The 19,274-nt window shown below is 37.6% G+C and overlaps 1 pseudogene across 1 annotated transcript; it reads left to right on the top strand.

The window, feature by feature from the left end:
- Positions 1 to 2,380: 2,380 nt before the first annotated feature.
- On the top strand, positions 2,381 to 19,162 carry LOC112541332 (protein lifeguard 3-like; annotated as a pseudogene). Its single transcript, XR_015796899.1, has 11 exons — positions 2,381 to 2,396; positions 6,486 to 6,572; positions 8,922 to 8,986; positions 10,157 to 10,210; positions 10,687 to 10,737; positions 11,879 to 11,918; positions 13,523 to 13,560; positions 14,508 to 14,599; positions 15,796 to 15,890; positions 16,220 to 16,273; positions 18,015 to 19,162. The product of XR_015796899.1 is annotated as a protein lifeguard 3-like (transcript).
- The last annotated feature ends 112 nt before the right edge of the window (positions 19,163 to 19,274 follow it).

Raw genomic sequence — 19,274 nt, forward strand, 5'->3', positions numbered from 1 at the left:
GAAGGCCTGGAGGAGGGGACGCGGGTGCCGAGCCTCGTCTCGCCTTGCCTTAATCGTCCGAACGAAGGCTGTGTCGAGGAGGAGGATGGGAGCCTTTCGCCTACACAGGCTTCGCTAGGCGAGGAGGGCTGGCTCTTTACTTGGAGCTTAATTCTTATCTGGGATTCGGGAACTACCTGAGAGTTATGTCAGGTTCGATCCCTCGAACCTGGTCCTCCCCCGGGGGCGCTCCCCAGGTAAAAAGACCGTGCTCGGTGTTGGTGGGCGATTCCTCCAATTAGGGTGGGCGGGACTCCGCCGGTCAATAACTCCCTATACCGAGCGGAGGTGGCCCCGTGTAACGGCTGCAACCTGAACTGCGGAGCCAGGTGGCTTCAGAATTGGGCTCCGTCGTGGGAACGAAGCCGGCCTTTTCTCGCGGAGCGGCCTTGTTCTTTTGACCTGGCGGGATGTTGAACAAAGCGGGAAGGAAGGACCAGACCGGTGATCTTTAAACTACGGATTCGACAGCGAAGGGGCTCTCGCTCAAAAGACATCTCATCTTTCCCTCTGTAACAAACGTTGGATTTGGGAAAGGGGGGGGGGCGAAGAAAAAAAGAGAGGGAGAGAAGAAAGAGAACTAAGGGGAGGGGAACTCTGGAAAAATGCCCTGAATGAGGCAGGGCAATTACACGATAACTACTAGTTAGCAGAGTCTTGAAATTTTGAAGTAGCAAAAAATTAGGTCAGGCTTACTCTGTGTTTAGAATTGCCTCTACGAGTTGCATTAGGTTGCCCCAGGGACTGCTGAGATAAACACAAAATGAGTGATCCCCCTAACACTAGGAAGGGTAGAACTCCGAGGCTAAAGAGGTTTCCTGTAGAACAGTATAAAGTGCCAACAGATATTTTGGACCCTAGCCTTAAACTCTTTTATCAGAAGATGTTTGAATCTGGTGCTTTAACAGCTTCTTTTAATGATGTTTATATCACTGTAATCTTTACCTCAGATAAATATGTATTGTGCAAGTGATAGGCCTTTTTCATTAGTGAATCTGGTTGTTAAAATAATATCTGGCATTCTTGCTAACCAATTCCAGAAATTACTGGCATCACATCTTCTGCAAGTGGATAAAGATTTATTATTGACAAGGAGCTGACAATTTGAGACTACGGTATTAGAAAATATTTTATTTAAATCATGTCTCATCTGTATTATGTGGTCAAAAACCCACAAAGTAACATTAAGGTAGATCCTGATATAATTATCTTGTAGGATGTAGAGAAGGCCTTCAGTAAAATTCATTGGCAATAACTGTATTTTATTTTTGCGAAATGTTTTTCTCAGAAATTTTAAGATGGTTTACAATGTTATTTTTTGCAAATACAACTAATACAATCTCATCCTGTTTTTGTGCGTGAGAGAGAGAAATACAGCAAAGTTGGTCTCTTCTCTGTTGTATATTTAGAAATTTTGGTGGGTGCTTTTCAACAAAATAGTGGGAGTTGTAGTTTAACAAATGCTAAACAAATGCTATTCATTTATGTTGGCATTTATTGATAAATCTGAGTCATCCATACCAAAATTAATAAAATTAATGTAAGGTTTTGGACTCTTTTCTTATAGTATCAGTTTGATCTAAATCTGAGTGTATATCTTTCTCAGGATAGATTTGATGGTGCCTGGCAAAATGTTTTGGGCTGAGAATATCTAGAGATCTTTGGTATGATTAAACTAAATTTAAATAGAAATAGCAACAGATTTGGAAAGATGAACCAATGGTGGTGGATTTAAAATTAACAATCAGTTAATTAAAATATTTGATGTGTTATACACCTATCTATTTTCAACTGGAGATGTGGAGCTCAAAATACAACATTGGTTCATGTGACGTAATCATGCAATATAGTTTCATTTTTCCACCCAGAAGTTATTTCATTCATTACAGTAATTTTATTCTGGAAGGTTCATTGGGTTTTGTAGATGCTTTTTAAAAAGTATATATGAATGGTTTGGAAACTAATAAGAGAACAATGGAAATGGATATTGCACGCCCTTAATAATTGCCATGAAATATTGATAATACAAGGCTGGAAAGCCCTTCCATTTGTGACCGTATCACAGCTGTGGATTTTAGAACAGAGATCCTTCCAATGACACTTCCCCTTTCTCCCCGTGTGAGCTGAGATGTATGTGCCATCAATTTCATCATATGTGGTTTACTGGCTTCATCCTTGTACATCTAATGGAGTTGTTACTAAGGGGAAGCATGATGAACAAACATCTAAAATTTGTACATGTGGTTCATGTTTACTTTTGCTTCCTTGAAATGGAGTTAAAAATATCCAAATATGGGTAAAGGGTTTTTTTTTCCCTTGATGGTTTGTGGATGTTAGTAAGATGACACAGTGCATATGTGAGTTAAAATAGGCCACAAGGAACTGGAGTAAGTGAAAGTACTGAATGGAGATGTGATATTCATATTCATTTAATCACCCTGTTGTTCCTTCTCTTCATTTCTAATTGAATGCGAACATTATACATGTTTCTAGCTGGTTAATAGCTTCCAAATGTTCTTTCCATAGAGACTTTTGTAACGAGTTTTTTCCCCTTGCCATTACACATACATGTATTACATATCATATTTGTAGTGTAATGTTTTAAATTGTGATTTGTTGTGAACCTTTTAGAATTCTGTAGAAAATTGGTGGGATATAAATATTTTAAATACATAATACTGGTTGATTAGATACAGGCATTTCCACTACACAGCACTGGTTTATGAAAATATTATATTTGAATGCCACTTGGAAGTGTACATGTCTCTTTTAGGGATAGGCAGAAAATAGTTTGTAACCTCTTGATCAATCTTAAGGCAATTGACAGTGGTTTCTGATTCCCAATTATCTAGTAATATGAATAACCCTCAATTCCCCTCTCAACCTTGGGAGAATTTTTGGAATGGTTTTTTATGTGAAGAGACATGACCCCGGCTTTGGCACTGATCAAAATTCTGGGTCTGAAAATGTTCTCTTAGATTCTCAGTTCCATAGTTCTTACACATATCCATCTGCCTCGGCTCATTGATTATTTCAGATTTCTACTGAAATACAAAATACAAACTCGATCTTAATCTGAAGTTTGCCCATCTTGATTTTGACACACACCATTTTTACAGACAGAGATGAAATGAAATGTTCTCAAAAACATTAATGATTCCAAAAGTTCTATTCATTATCATTCTAAGCAAGTAGTCCCCTGTGCTCAAGTTTACAATATGGGAAGGTCAGACTCAGATTTACCATCTCTGAGACCCTTAGCCATCATTTTTACTTTGTGCAAACTATTTGGGGGAAAGTGTAGATTAAATTGACCAAATACGGTATTATGTTTTAGTTCATCTTGCTGCTTGGCATCACTTTTTTCAATTGAAATTCCATTCATAGAACAAGCTTATGTGTTTTGAAGAAGCTACTGAAAATATTAATCACATCAGGATAACAGCCTGCTTGGGCATATTTGCATATTCGCAGGTTCCATCCTGCTGATTTCTACAGAAAATGATTATCCATTTTGTACTTTCACTTTCAAAGACAGATCTCATCCCTAATAGTACAACACCATCAAATAGGCATCTTAGGACAACAGTAGTGCATGTTGAGTTGTTCCTTTTGCTTTATCTTAACTCCTGGGAATGTCTGCTTACCATAATAATAAACATTTTTATTTAACGTATTTTTGAAATGATTCCTATGGAAATGCATGTCATAATTAATACATTAAAACAATATAAACAATTTAAAAAGTGGAGAGAAAAAAAGAAACAAAAGGTTATTTCATGCATTACTCATAACAAAAGGGGCAATATAAAGGCAAATAAATTATGGATTATGCTCACAAAAGTTTGCAAAATAAAATTATTTTTGCAGCCCTTTAAATGCAAGCAGTAATGGACTAACTTCATTTTAAATGCCTGAAGTTGGAAAGCTGCAGCTTACGAGAAAAAAAGCAAGAGAAGTAAAATGGTAAGATTAAATGCAAAATCAGTATTGATATAAGTTTAGATTGGCACAAGCCTGTTTCTGGGTATCAAAAATTTTTGGATGGTGTATTCACAGCGTAGCTATTTTTATGTGCAAAGTTCCAGAATAAATTACTGTACACACTGTTAGTCCAAATAATTTTACAGACATTGACTTGAATTCAGAAACAAAAATGTGGCTTGTTCATTTTGTACTGTATTTAGCACACTGTTTGAACATAGCTGCTGTGATTTGTAAAGCGTAGGTTCATCATTTAGCATATGATATGAATCCAACTATTTATTTATTTTTATTTTTATTTATTTATTTAACTTGTCCCCGCCCATCTGCCCACAATGGGGGACTCTGGGCGGCTTACAACACACTAAAAACATAAATACAATTAAAAGTTATAAAAACCAAACATTAGAAACATAAAAAAGCTAAAAAATCCAAGAGGCCGATAGGGGCCACACCAGGCCGCTAAGGGGCCAGCCAACCCCATTTCTGAACTAAACTAAACTGAACTAAACTAGTTGAAGTTTATTCAATAAACTGTAGTTAAATGAGTCAGGCTTAATGTGATGCATAAACTCAGCTGTTAGCTGAGAGCAGCTCTCTAGAGTTTCAAACTGGTGTCTTTTTACCCTGCTTGAAGATGCAGATGATTGACTCTGGGATCTTCTGAATACAATGCTGAACTACCACATTCTCCCTTGTTATGGGTGCAAAAATGCCCCAGACTTACATTTAACATTTTTATGTATGTATGCATGTATGTATGTATGTATGTATGTTTCTTTTTTAAAAAAAAGCTTTGCAGAAATTAATTTTTTAAACCTTAACAATCTAAAAGATAGCAACAATGTAAAAGCAAATTAAAAAGTATGCTTCACTGAAATTTACCAAAATAGAATGATCTTTGAAGTCCCTCTAAAAATTAGGGATATCTTCCTATTATTATTTTGTTTATAACTATAACTGCTGCTAATATTTCAAAAAACAGAATTACATGACAAATGCATATCATAAGGAAAATAAATACAGAAATAGAATAAAATGATCCTTGTGTATTAATATCCTTTTTCATTGGTCATTCAGAAAATTAATATAAGGACACAGAAGATGTTGAAAAAAGTGGCTTCTGTGCTTTTAACCATTTGTGACTGATAACTGTTGCCCCCTTTCTGTCACTGCTCTAGAAAACAAGTTTCTACTTTTTCTAGCAACTACTCTTGGAAAATAACAATTGCTGCCAGAGGCAAGCAATCCTGATATTTTCAGTCATTCTATTTTTCCCCCCCAATTTGCTTTGTTCAATAAGATGAGGTAGGTACTGGATGGTAAGAACCCCTGCCCCACTGCCTCTGAGCAATCTGAAGCCCTCCAGATATTGAACTTCGCTTCTTGCATCCCACGCTGTGGGCTGTGTTGGCTCTGGCTGCTGGGAACTGAAACTCAATACCACTTGGAAGACTACAGGTTCCCTACCCCTGCTAAAGACTCCCCTCTTTGGGGTACCTGTCAAAACAGAGTAAGTTAAAGGTCCTAGAAATCTCCCCCTTCCTCACTTCTGAGAGCCATCTTCACTGTAGGAAAACACACCGCATCTGATCCATTTTGCCTTACTGTTTATGCCTGATATGCCTTCTTGGATTGCACTGGAATAGCAATACTAGCTTTGTTAATTTAGAATAAATATTGTAGGAAAAGGGTGCTACTTCAAGTCTTAGCACATTATCCCTGCGCTTGGACAACAGATTACCCTAGACTAAAGGTAATTGTGGGAATCCAGTCATTATCTTGACATAAATCAAACCATTGCTTTAAGGTGTAATAAGGTTTATTTGTTTGGACATTGCATTTTATAGGAATACAGCAATTGTGGTTTTTGTACCTGCATTTAGTCTTGTTTCATATCCTCTGTGTGTGTGTGTGTGTGCATTTTTGCATTTATGTATATGGTTTTGTTTTAAGCATCTCAAAGTTCACTTATTTTTCAGGTGCTGGACAACATGGAAACTCTTGGTGTCCCCCCCCCCCCCCCCCCCGGTGACAAGAGGTCTGGAGCCGAAGGTGGGAGAATGCAATCAGCACAGCCAATTAACATGCAAAGATGTTAAATGAAAATATTGTAGAGAATTAAGGGGCAGGAGAAGGAGTGTTGGCAGTCAGGAAAACTGTGACTTAAGACTGTAAAGAGAGGGCCAAGCTGGACAAGATATTAAATACATATCTTTATTTAGAATTGAGGCGAGGGCTGTTACTGGGGTTTCAGAGTACTAATCAGTGGATAATAAGGTATACTAAGAAGAAGTACGTTCAGCCATTGTTTTAATTTGCATCCAGATAAATACAGCAAAGCATTGCCACAATCATGCCTAGGAGATCTAGTGTGGAGCCATCCTAGCACAGCTACAATTGCCATTTTGTCTGAAAGGTAGTGTTAATCAATGTTGCTCTTTTTCGCCTTCTCTTAACAGGTGATAGAAGTTGCGAGATGGAAGAAGGGGATTTCCGAATTGCATATTGGGGTGGAAAAAAATGTTAGGCAAACCTTCGTTTGCAAGGTAAGTCTGATACCAGCCCCATTAGGTAGGCCAGACCAAGAAATCAACTCCACAAGAAGGCTAAAACTACTTTTATTGAGATCAGCTAAAATAACAGAATCTGACAAGTCTGATTGTGCTGTGATTCCTCCCACTTCTTATGCTTCAGTGAATGAGGGAGGTGTCTGCCTGAGCCACTTTTGAACGTCACCATGTTGTTTGGGACTTAAAAAGTCTTTCAGCCCCTTTTGCCTAGGCAGTGGCTCCTGCTTATCTCCATCAGGGTCATCTTCCTTAATCTCTACACTTGTGCAAACTATAGAACAGACCTGCACAACATGCGGCCCACCAAGCCGCCTTGTGTGGCCCACTAGCTTTTTTAAAAAAGTCAATTCATTTGCTGCTGCTGCTGCCCCAAAAAACGTGCTGTCGAGTGTCTCCAACGCCTTGCTGCTGCCACCCTGCTAGCCGCCAAACAGCCGATCAACCCCCCCCAGCTATTCCTTTGTGGCCTGTGATTATTTTTAATTTATCAGTGTGGCCCTTTCTCCTCTACAGGCCTGCCGTAGAATCTCTCCTGAATCAGATGTTGATGTACTTGGTGCATATCTTAATGAAATGAAGTATTTATCCCCCCACTTTAAAATGTCCTTCATGTGATGCTGGTTCTTTCATAAGCCTGGGGGGGGGGGTGGGCGGGGGAAGAGAGAATGATCAAAAGTCTTTTTGTACAAAAATGATGTCCACTCTCAGTGTTAATTCAGAGCACCGTGGAAGGAATGTGACATACATCGATTGGCCTGTAACCTTTTGCATTTGAACCTGTGGTTGGCTGGGGGGACTTCCTGGACCTGCACTAGAAGCGGCAAGAAATTGGAAGGGGGGATCAGTGAAGACACCTTTTTTTTTTTTAAAGCCACATCTCTTAAGACAGTATTATTCAATTCTGATCAGCATTTTAATCTATTTCACTATAGATTAAGGCTGTACAAGGAAAAATGGTATTTCAGTACGTAACTTAAGCCAAGCCTGTCTCTTCCCATGCAAACTCTGGAGGGTAGCCAGGCAATCCTGAAAAAATATGAAACTGTTTTAAGGGTTGCTAACAGATGTTGCAGGAACATCCCTGCCTCCTGCAAACCATCTTTGCCCCTTCGCATTTGACACATTGCCCAGCCCTTCTCTCTGTGTGGGTTGATACAAATGCTTTGCTTCCTTGTGTGCAAGACCACTGCTTGGGCTATGTTTCCATTTGCAGAAGCTTTCCTGGATCCAAGCTCTTTTTTCCTAATGAGAAGACCACTTCCAATCCATAAAAGATTACCTTTCAACTTGATAAGAAATGACTAAATCTAAACTACTGCAATAAAATCCATAAGAGAGTCTAATAACCGAAAGACAAATGTTACAGTAATAGGTTATATTAATCGTATTACGAATGATTCATACGGCTGTATCTTTGGTCAGTTTGTTGTGAGTGAATCTGGAGTTGGGACTAAAGTTTACTAACAATGGGCCAGATAAAATGGTCAGTGTTTTAAATTACGGTGATATTTTTATTGCGTCGATAAAACATGACTTAGTGATACAGAGATCCCTGAATGGTCTGGAGAGATGACGTGTCTCTAGTTAAATTGGCTAGGTGATAAACCAACAGCTCCCTTACTCTGTCTAGAATAGAAATTCAAAAATTGGTGAAAGCTCCAGTCAGGCTGACAAAATTCCAATACAACATTATGACCCCATTTTTTGTCCCCACCCCCAGCATCGATCCCAGTCAAACCTAGACTAAATAAACACACTTTTTAGTTCTTTTATTTATTACATAGTGTGTGTTTCTCTTACTATTTTCTTGTGTTCATAATATTAAATATTGTTTCTAGGATGCATACATCTCCAATAATATCTACTCCAAAGGGGGAAAAAAAGCCAAACACTTTGTAGTTCTGCTCTTCAAACTTTCTAAAAGAATGCTGATAATCTTGCAGCCTGAGTTAAATTTAGCATATTTCTGGCCTGGCCTGTATGATCTAATATTTCTGGATACTTCATAGCTGTATATTTCATGATTAGCTAACTGGGATGTGTGGTCTGTTAATGTGAACAAATTATCAGCCATCTGTTGGAGATGCTTTAATGTGGATTCCTGCTAGGAGCAAGCTCTTGGTTCAGTGGTTTAAATGGCCCCCTCTAACTTTGTGAAGTTGAGAAAAGACATGACAAGATGAAAATACTCCATATAATTCAGCAAACAGTTTTAATCTTTGCATCAGTTCTTGCTGCCTTGCTGTGTGAGCATCTAAATATAGTCACCCACGACTTTGTTGTTTTGCATTTTCAATTTGTGTCTTCTTTTGTCTTTACAAACAGATTTACAGCATCGTCATCCTCCAATTACTACTGACTGTGGCAATTGTTGCCGTCTTCATCTTTGTGTAAGTCTTTATGGGTCCAAAATAGACAAAGCAGTCCAGGTGGAGATAGAACTGAGAATGCACGATGGACAATGACTACTGATACCTTGCCAGACGCATATCAGTCAGACAGAAGAGAGAGAAGGGCTGCACTTTTCCTCTTTTTTTGTGATGCATTTTGGCTTCCCCCTCCCCCTTTGGCTTCTGAGAGTAGGGAAATAAATTATGTTAGCTCCAGGGGAGCAGGGGGAACCTTAGTTCCTGATGCTCCAAAGCCTTCTGTAGCTTGCCCTGTTGTCAAAGGAGCAACCCTGATAAAGCTGTCCATTACCATTGTATGATGCTTCCAATGGCAGACTTCCCTCTCTACTTTTGGAGAGTGGAATCCCCAAAGTCCTATTATTCCTGAGATGTCCTAAAGGTATGGATTAGCATAATAGAGCTCTTTCACCAAGTTTCTGGGTTCTGACAGCGTAACTTAATTCCATCTGGAAATTCTAATCCTAAATGAGAGAGTTCTGCCCCTTTGCCCCCTTTTAAAAGCCATTCATTTTGATTTTACATTCTTCTAATTTAAAGAAAATAAACCTCTCTAGCAATTTCACAGTGGTGAAATTCTTCAAGTAACTGTCTTGCTATGACATTTGGGTGTGTGCTGTTACTTAGAAGCTGGAGGTAAAACCTTTATTTTATTCAAGTCTGGCAATTTATTTATCCCCTCCATCCCTATAATGTTATCAGCAGGGAAAGTGGTAATGTGTGTAGCTTCCCTCCACATGGACTAGTAGAGTTACTAGTGTATATATAGTGCATTCAAGCAGAAGTGAAGAAATGTATTTCCCTTTGGCTCCTTTTGTTCATATGCTGGAAACCTACAGAAGTGCAAAAAATTGGGTAAACTTGGTAACGAAAATGCCTATTTGCTTGAAAGCCTCTTCTTTGTATTAGGTATATATGTTTCAGTAACTGCATATCAAAAATACATAGCGAGTACAAACTAATCAGCAACTAGATGCAAGCCAAGCTCTGGGTGTGGCCCAGTTAATGGATGAGGTGTTAATGGTTCTTGAACACAAAATTCCAGTGGGAAATGAAAATGTAGACAATCTTAATGGAACTTTAGGCTAATTTATGTCAAAAGTGACTGACAGTCTAGTAATACTTGATCTCATGTGTCATTCTTCTCCACAGGACTCCTGTGAGCATTTATGTGATCAGTCACATTCCATTATATTATGTATCTTAGTAAGTATTATTCAGATACCATTGTTGATCCGTTGCTCTGCTGTAATCTTCCCTAACTTGGTGTTTCGGGAATACAATCGAAGAACTCCAAGCCATGACGGGAATTACCCATGATGTATTGGAATTCTGGTGCTGTAGCCCCAACCCAGATTGGGAAAAGCTGGTCTGTAGTTGACTAAGCTATAGCCTGTAAGATTCTCTGCTCTACTCTGACTTCCATCACCACCACTCATAAGGGTCTTATCACTGTGTAACTGCATTTGGTACTGCTTTTCAGAGGAAGTATGTCCTACCTTCTCAACTAAGCATAGTGTAATAAAACTCTATGAAAAGTCTGATAAAACTTTAATATGCATGTTCAATTGTACGGCTTAAAGGACTTTCTTTGAAAAAAGTTTACTAGATATAGAGGGTAGCTTGCTGTTTAGACTTGTCAGCATCCAGTTTGAAATAACTTGTCTTTTCTACCTTCCCAGTGGTGTATGTTTGATTTGTTACCTAGTGCTGGTGCTTTGTCAAAAGATCCAGTAAGTATCCTTAGGTAACATCTGTGATTTGATGATGATGCATCAAATTCAGAATCTGCTGGGAACTCTGGGAGGAAGGGTGGAGAAGTAGTAAAAGGGTTGGCATTCTGACAGTGTGGAAATACAGCCTTGCAAGATGATTTCTGCCATTTTTTGTCTGCAGCAGAATAGAGAGATGTAAAAATGAGGCCTACATGAGGCACTTCTCTTACTTCCAAATGATGGATGGGGAGATATGTTCATAGGTTTATAGTTGTTGTAGCTGAAAGATAAATTTGGATGAAAAGCAGAATAAGAATAAGAATCAAAGGGCTTAGGGTAGGTAAGCAATGAAAAATAATGGGAATGTCATCTATAGAATAGTTATACGGTAGTATAGCAATGAAGATGCACTGTCACAACCCAGGGATCCGAAAGGCCCCAGGAAAAGAGTTGTGGGTTCAGAAGAATTGGAGTGAAAACTTTCTAACATAGGAAATTGCCTGTATAATCTTTTTGAGGCTTTTTTTTTGTATCCCTTCACCAAAATATGGTTATTGTTGACTTTCTTTGTGATGGAACCCAAACTGCTGACTTTCTCCATATAGAAGTTAGATTTATACCTTTGTTAGTAGGAAAGCAATTAACCCTTTTTCTTAGATGGCTTTAAGAGATTTTCACTATATTAACTCTTCCAGCTGTGGTTTCTTTTATATTTAACATTTTCTTTGCAAATTTCTTAATTGTTTTAAAGTCAGGATGCAGAACCTTTTTTACGCTAAAGGTTTCAAGCTATAGTGGCTTTGCTTAAGAAAGGTGGAGCTAGAGATCAAGATGTAGCTTTTTAAAATCTTAGTCTGGGAGCTGCCTGTGGCCAAAGTAACTTGTGAATCTTGCTCTTAAGAGGCTTCAAATAAAGTTCTCCTGAGTGTGGTTTGAATCCTAAGGCCTTTTTCCCCCCTGCCTTGCTTGTTTTGCCAGAACCAGTATTTTTTTCTTTGCATCTTCTTTGGACTCAAACCATATCCTGCTAAGGCAACTGCTTGGCATAGAACATGGAGGAAGATGGGTGTATCTCTGAAACAGTTCTTCCAAAATATACTTTTTCTTGAAGTGGGGTCATTTGTATGGGTTCTGACTTGGTTTCTCTGATCTCTTTCAGGAGATGATTTCCATGGAAAATAATCCTTATGACAATCTTTGTAGGTAGAATGTTGATGTTACAGGTTGGGCCAGATTTATTAGATGTGAAATCCCTGACATAATGGTAATGGTAATGTAATGGTCGTAAAAGGGCCTAGGATGGACATTAAAGAGGGTAATGTATTTGCATTATTACAGACCTTACAGTAAAAGTTAGTTGCAGTTTATTAAAACACTTGGCAGGAAAATGATTGCATATCCTCCAAATTACAAATGTCTCATTACATTCAGACAGAGTATCTAAATATTGTATTGTTCCTTTTCAAATAAATAGATACACAAGGTTTGTTACTGAGGGAAAAATGGCCTAACATCCATAATTTGGCATTGGGGTAAAATGCAGCACCTAGGCTGTTAACCAGTACAAGTTCCAGAAATTATATAATGCCTGTACTGAAAGATCAGAACTAATTGCCAGTTGCTTAACTGCACAATTTAAGGTGTTACTATTAATGGCTTAAGACCTAATTAAGGGGGACCATTTCTCCCATTATGAACTTGTCCAGTTGTTAAGATCTGAAGGTGAGCCATGTTTTTCTGAGCCATGAGAAAGGGCTTCCCCTGGGCTTCTTCCAGGCTACAAAATACACATCCCTGGGAGTAGCTTTTGCCTCTTCTACCCTCCTAGCTTTTAAAGAATTGAAAAATTTATTTTGCCAGGCTTTAGTTTTTAACTGATTTTAGCATTAATTTATATTTCTAACTTTTAAAATGCTGCTTTAGTTGTTAGCCACCTTGAGCACATGCCAGAGTAAGGCTAGGTCTATATTAACAAAATAAAGAAAAACTACGCAGTATTTTTGGTTGTAATGCTAAGAACTGCTGATCCAGAAGTAGCCAAGATTGTTACAGGAGAAAAGATGCATTCTGCATTCTTTCTAATAGAAAAGTGTGTGTGTTGTATGTTAGGGAGAGGACTCCTCTCCAATTCCAAAGCTAATTTTTGTGACTCCTCTCCTATAGAAAATATATATTTGCACATGTAAAACAGCCAGCCAGTCCTGCAGTCTTTTCTATCCACATTGAATTAAGCAGAATCTCTAAATTACTGATTCAGGAGTCGTAAGATTTATGTACGCTCCGTTTTTTTGTTTACCATCCCTTTACCAAAGGGAAGTGATTTCAGCTTACATTTTCCAGAAAAGACTTGTTGAATCTTGTATCCTCCAATTCACCAGAACAGTATTTTCAATGATAGTTGGTTGCATCTTTGGCTATGAAGTAATATCATTTTGAAAAATATCAAGTGAAATACATTGATGTGGGAATTAGCCCTTATCAACTCTGTCCATATGGCAGCTCCATGGCTCTGGCTTTTATTGCATTAAACAGGCTGCATTGTTAACAGGACTGCTTATTCTTGCTGAAGATGATATAATAGCAATTGAATGAAATAGCCTTGATCTGGGCTTGCTTCTTCATTTATGCTTGTTCCCTTCAGAATGGGGAAGAGAAAAAGTCACAGTGGAATAATAGATAATATATCCATCTTTAGTTTGCTGGCTAGATCAACCATTGCATGTTTGTCTAGATACAGCCAATCCAGTACTACTTAGGTAATGCTTTGCTAATTTTATGTTTTATGTTTTACTTTTTTCCCCAGATGTTGGCCTTGGGTTTTATGACAGGTACCATTGCTAGGTACTGCATGAGGGAGTAAATGAAAGCGGTAAGTCTACAGTGGGGCAAACATGCTGGATTTTCTCAAAAGATAGTGGCAAACTGGTGAATATTTATTGTTGGAAAATGATTAATAACCATAGGCTTGAGAAACAAAGCTTCCTATTTCCTTAAAACTGCCAACAAGCTGTTTTTTTACTTTTGTCCATAAATTGTCATCAGTGGTTGGGCATTGTGTTATGTGATTTATTTTTGCCATTGGCTCTTGGATGGCTAAGCCCTCTTTTAATATAAAAATAAAATCAGATTTTCCTCTTGTGGATGATTTTGTACTAGAACCATTATACAATTTGCATTTGGCTGCCCTCTTCAAGTCCTTATCAGTCTAATTTTCATACTGAAAAAACGTGAGTGAAAAGATGGAAACATTCTGAGCAAGGATTGAATGACTTTACCGATGAACCTGGTGAGCTTTTTAAAAATAACCGTTGAAGGATGGCACAGTAACATTTCTGGAAAGGTTCTGCCTTAACTTGACTAATATGTTCCTTATTTATGTGGGATTAGAATGAGTTGCACATGAGGATACCATTGAAGTTTCTTCAGAAACTTTAGTTGACCTTAGATTGGTGTCAGGGATATTCAGGTCATCTGTTGATCCCACAACACTCCCACTGGTTACCAGGTTGTTTCCAGGCATGATGCAAATTGGTGGTATTTATTTTTAAGAAGTAAACTGGCCTAGATTGAGAATATCTGACTTCCCCTATACCAGCCTGCTACTTTTTGCAGTCAGTCAGAGAGGCCCTTTTCTATATTCATTGAATACAGAAAGTAGAAGTTTGGATAACCTCATTATGAACACTTTCTGCCTGGCCTGTGAAGAATTTTCATTCTTGTGAATCTTGTATAATAATAACATTGATAAAAGAAATCCTAAACACATTTTTAAAAATTCTTTTTTGCAGCATGCATGAGACCAAGGCTGTAATCCTTGCCATGATCATCACTACAGTTATAACAAACACTGTTGCTATTTTCTTTTTCCAAACAAAGGTGAGTTGTCCTGTCACTTTAATATAGTTTGCAGGTTTGGGGGTGTTGATATGCCTTCCATAAAGCACCATCAACATGTTTTAATCTGACTTCTCAATTTTTATGATTATTCTGGTCTTTTTATATATCTCCATCAGGTGATTGGATAGATAGAATGTTAAGATAATTTATTTACTATATTTTTATTTTGCTAACTTTTTATATCACTGTATTCCTAACGTTGTGGCAGATTTTTACTAAACCAAGACTTGCTTTACCATTGTGTTAGCTATGATGTTGTTTATTTGGTTTGGACTTGGCATGTCATGTCATGTAAACCGAGCCATTGCAGTATTTAAATCATGGTTTATGGTTAAATGTGTGAACCCAAACTAATTGTGGCTTATTTCATAAACTGTGATTAAAACATGGCAGCTATGTGAACCTAGCCTAAAAGTATATATGATTTCATAATGAAATATTTTCTAAGCCTTTCTTGATAGCATGCCAAGCTAAAGGTATGCTGGTGTTGTTACGCAGCTGGCTCAATCAATTTAAAGGGATCTACTTCAAGCATGAGTCAGCTTTGTTACAATCTAAAGATTAAAAAAAGATTGTACAAGAGTGTGCTTCTATTCACTTTGTTATACAGTGGTGAAAGTTTGGTATGTCAGGAGAAACAAAAGGTACTTGAATGCAGTGGGAATGGGTCACTTAAAAAGTTTGTGTGGTAAAGCAAGAGGGATCGTCAAGAATGAATTGGTGCTGAATACAAAAGTGAGTGATCAGTGTGAAAGAAGTACTCCAGGATGGTTTAATCATGTAGAGAAAATGAATGAAGATCAAATCACAAAACAAGTATGGGAAGAAAGAGTATGTGGGTTGAGAGGAAGGGGAAAACCAAGGGAGTCATGGTTGGATGGAGTTGATGAGATCCTGAAAGAGAGGCAAGAAGTTTAAAGAACAAAAGGAAGTGTGTGAAACAGTATATTAACATGGGGGAAGCAAGGATGGTTTGCAAGGATGGAAAAGTATACAGAAGTACAGTGCATGGTGTTAGTATAAACTAGATTGAGTTATATTCGATTTTCTTTTTTTTCTCATCGCATCTCATTTCATACTCCCTTTTGCATTTTGCATAATATTGGCTACCCTATGTATGTATATATTGGACAATAAATAGTGTCGCTTGTGCTGTAATATATCATTCTCGTTGGCAAGTGAATCTCACAACCTGAACTGTTTTTTTCTGTATACTGGCAATTGTCCTCTTAATGACTTCTGTCATCACTACAGTTGTCCTGATAGGGAAATATGTAAGTGGCTGGAGTGGGCGACTGGTTGAAATATGGTTTTCAGAAGTACATGCATTAATTAATGTCTCTATGTGTTTTCATTTGGAGTATATATGCTTTGATTGGGAAGCTATGACAGATAATGAATGCCTCTATTTTTCTTTTCTAAAGAATTGATTCCCCTTCATTTGATTAAGGCCTGTTTTGAAATTCAGCTGTGGCCTTACAGAGCCCTTCTATTCATACTGTGTTGTCCCTTTAATAATGTTAACCGGGCTCTCACTAATTGACTGCTTGAATTTCCTCTTGCAGAGAAATGTAATTAACTGGATCTTACCTATCTTCTTCAGATCTATTGGGTCCATATGCTTTATTCAGCCATTTGTGCTATCATCTTTACCCTGGTTAGTAAGAAATTATTTCCTATTGCCCTGAGATGCTTTTTATGAAGATAATAGATGTACAGCATTTTGAACACTCTGTGCACTATGCAAAATAAGATCATGCCTGTGTAAAACAACTCAGCAGTTCATTGTCTAACTGGAAGTGATTCATCAGAGGCAGCCTTTCACTGACCTGTCATAAATAACAATAATATGAAATGCCTAAAGGATAAATGAAGCTGAAGAAGCACAAAAATAATAACAACTCTGGATGGTGGGTTTTGTTCAGCTTCTTCACAGGCCTGGCCTGTGATATTTTTATATTTACTATTATTTTTATATTTTTCTTGTTCTTGACTAAAAATATTTGGGAAATTATGCCATACCATTTATCTTCAGAGCAAATAGATGTGTGCTAAATCCAAGGGAGTGAGGTAAATATTGTGGGAGATGTTTATGAAGGGTCTGCTAGAAAAATGCCAGAAGTGCTTTGACTTCAGCCATGCGAACAAAATGGCAATGTTTGTATGTACAACCCGAAATTACACCTAATTAAGTTAAGCTTTGATATGTTCTAATAAAAGGAATTTGACAGTTTATATTAATGGCAAGTGGGGAATTTGCTGATTTTTTGGTAAGGTAAATTACTTGATGTGATGGGATCACTTCTTTGAGTGCTGCTTCCAATTAGAATATGGAGAGTGGTAAGGAGTACATCATTAAGAAACAGCTCTCTCTCTGGTTGTGGATTATAGGGATGCTAGACACTTCTGTTTTTTTTGATATTTTATCCCTTTATTATTTTTATAAATAACTCAAGGTGGAGAACATACCTAATACTCCTCCCTCCTCCTATTTTTCCCCACAACAACAACCCTGTAAGGTGAGTTGGGCTGAGAGAGAATGACTGGCCCAAAGTCACCCAGCCAGTTTTTCATGCCTAAAATGGGACTAGAACTCAGTCTCCTGGTTTCTAGCCTGGTGCCTTAACCACTAGACCAAACTGGCTCTCTTAATCACATGGTCACATGATTGCTATTTCCGATGTTCCCTGTGGGGTTCCCACAAGCAAAGTCAATGAGGAAGCTAGCAGGAATTTGAAAGTTGTGATCACATGAGGTCCTCACTTAACGACCCACGTGGTCCTCATTTAATGACAGCAACGGGGTCTGCTGGAATTGCTGTCACTAAGCAATGTGGTCATGTGACATTGCACTTTACAACCACATTGCTTAGTGACAGAGTTCCCAAGCCCAATTGCCATTGTAACCCAAGGACTACCTGTATCTCTGAAGAAAGGTTCACGTTGCATCCTAATATAAGTAATATTTATTTAAAAACAAAATGAATTATTTATAAAGTTTGATAGCAATCTTATTTAGAAGACTAGACTTACTAAGCAACTACACAATTTACCAGGCACAAGCATCAGACATATAATAAAGTTAATGAAATAAAGATATACATTATTCTGAAGTAAAATTTCAATTTAGTTGCACTCAGATTTCCATTTTGCTACATTAAAAAATTACTGTATTAAATTAAAAAAAGAATCTGAAATTTTGAAATGAAGCCAAAGGAACTCAACAGGAAAAGAGCATGTTGATAGGATCGCAAGAAACCATATAGATCAACCACATTTTAAATGAGAATGAAGCAACTGATTAAAGATACGTGGCAAGAAATGATTGGCTGGACACTTGCATCTTTAGATGATTTCTTGAACTATGAGACTAATTGCTGCTTTTGTGATTTCCTACAGTTCCTTGCTTATGATACTCGGTTGTTGTTGGGGAACAAGAGGTTTTCCATCAGTCCTGAAGACTACATTTATGGGGCAATCCAGATCTATGTAGATATCATCTATATTTTCCTTTCTTTTTTAAGACTTGGGAGCAGATGTTAGGGAATTTTTTGTTGGCAACTTAAGGAACATTGTTTTCAGAACAGAAGTATCTTTGCCTTCCCCCATATGAATCTGTTGTTTGCTTAATACTGTCATAACACATTCTTACAAATTTTGTTTCTGTATTATCATTCCCATTTTATTGTATTATGTGAAAGCACTGTATACTGTATGAAAACTCATTTTTGAGTATATGGGCTGAACCCAAAGTTCAGTAAACTTAAGTCCTCTGAAAGTATTATGATACTGTCAATGCATGCCCTAGTGGCTTCATTTGGATTTAATTAGATTTTCCAGGTCCAAGCCTAAGTTTTACTGCAACATCTGCATCCATGCCAGAGCTCTTACCTGTAACTATTAAAATTAGAATAATTCATTCATTCTTCCGTTAACATAAAACAATACAACTAGTATATTAATATAGCATACAGCATACAGCCAGAATGTTACTGTATTTCCCTCATAGCACATATACATTGGGAGGCTTGGTCATAGCTATGATCTTATTAGAATTCTTAGATTAGACCAAAGGCCCCTCTAGGCCAGGATTCTGTTTCGCACAGTGGCTTCTTGGATGCTGATGACAGGGCTGTTGTGGTTTTTCAATGACTAATTTAGTTGCCATTTTCTATACCTTTCCAAGCCATACAGTATCATTTTGGAATACCCAGTTGTCGTGATTGTATGTTGCTTACCAGTCATTCACAATACTGCAGGCTGCCAGTCAGACATGGAATACATTCTCATGAAGAGATTCTCTTTATCATGTATGTAGAGAGTCAGATATTCCAGCCCCTTCCTTAGCTGGAGACAGAAGTTTGGTTCTTTTAAAACAAAAGGCAGCAGTTGCTAGACTAAGACTGTAAATTGTAGAATTTACCATTTCCCCAGCAGCCTCCAATTTAAATGGAATTTTTTTACCCACCCAGACTGGAAGAAGTCCAGGTAACTGAAGTAAAGGAAACATGAATGTCAAGAATCTTTTATTTCTTTAGAAATAAAAAAAAAAAGTTCTAGCCAGGAACTTGCACAAGTTTTTGTGATGTGTCCAAGTCTAATGTTCTTTATTTCTTTATTTCTCTGTAAAAGTTAAAGAATTTGGTTTCATATCAGCCT

The sequence above is a fragment of the Python bivittatus genome, unplaced genomic scaffold, assembly GCF_059951505.1.
Source record: "Python bivittatus isolate LINGU-HERP-01145 unplaced genomic scaffold, Pbiv_v1 ctg000480_np1212, whole genome shotgun sequence".
Lineage (NCBI taxonomy): Eukaryota > Metazoa > Chordata > Lepidosauria > Squamata > Pythonidae > Python > Python bivittatus.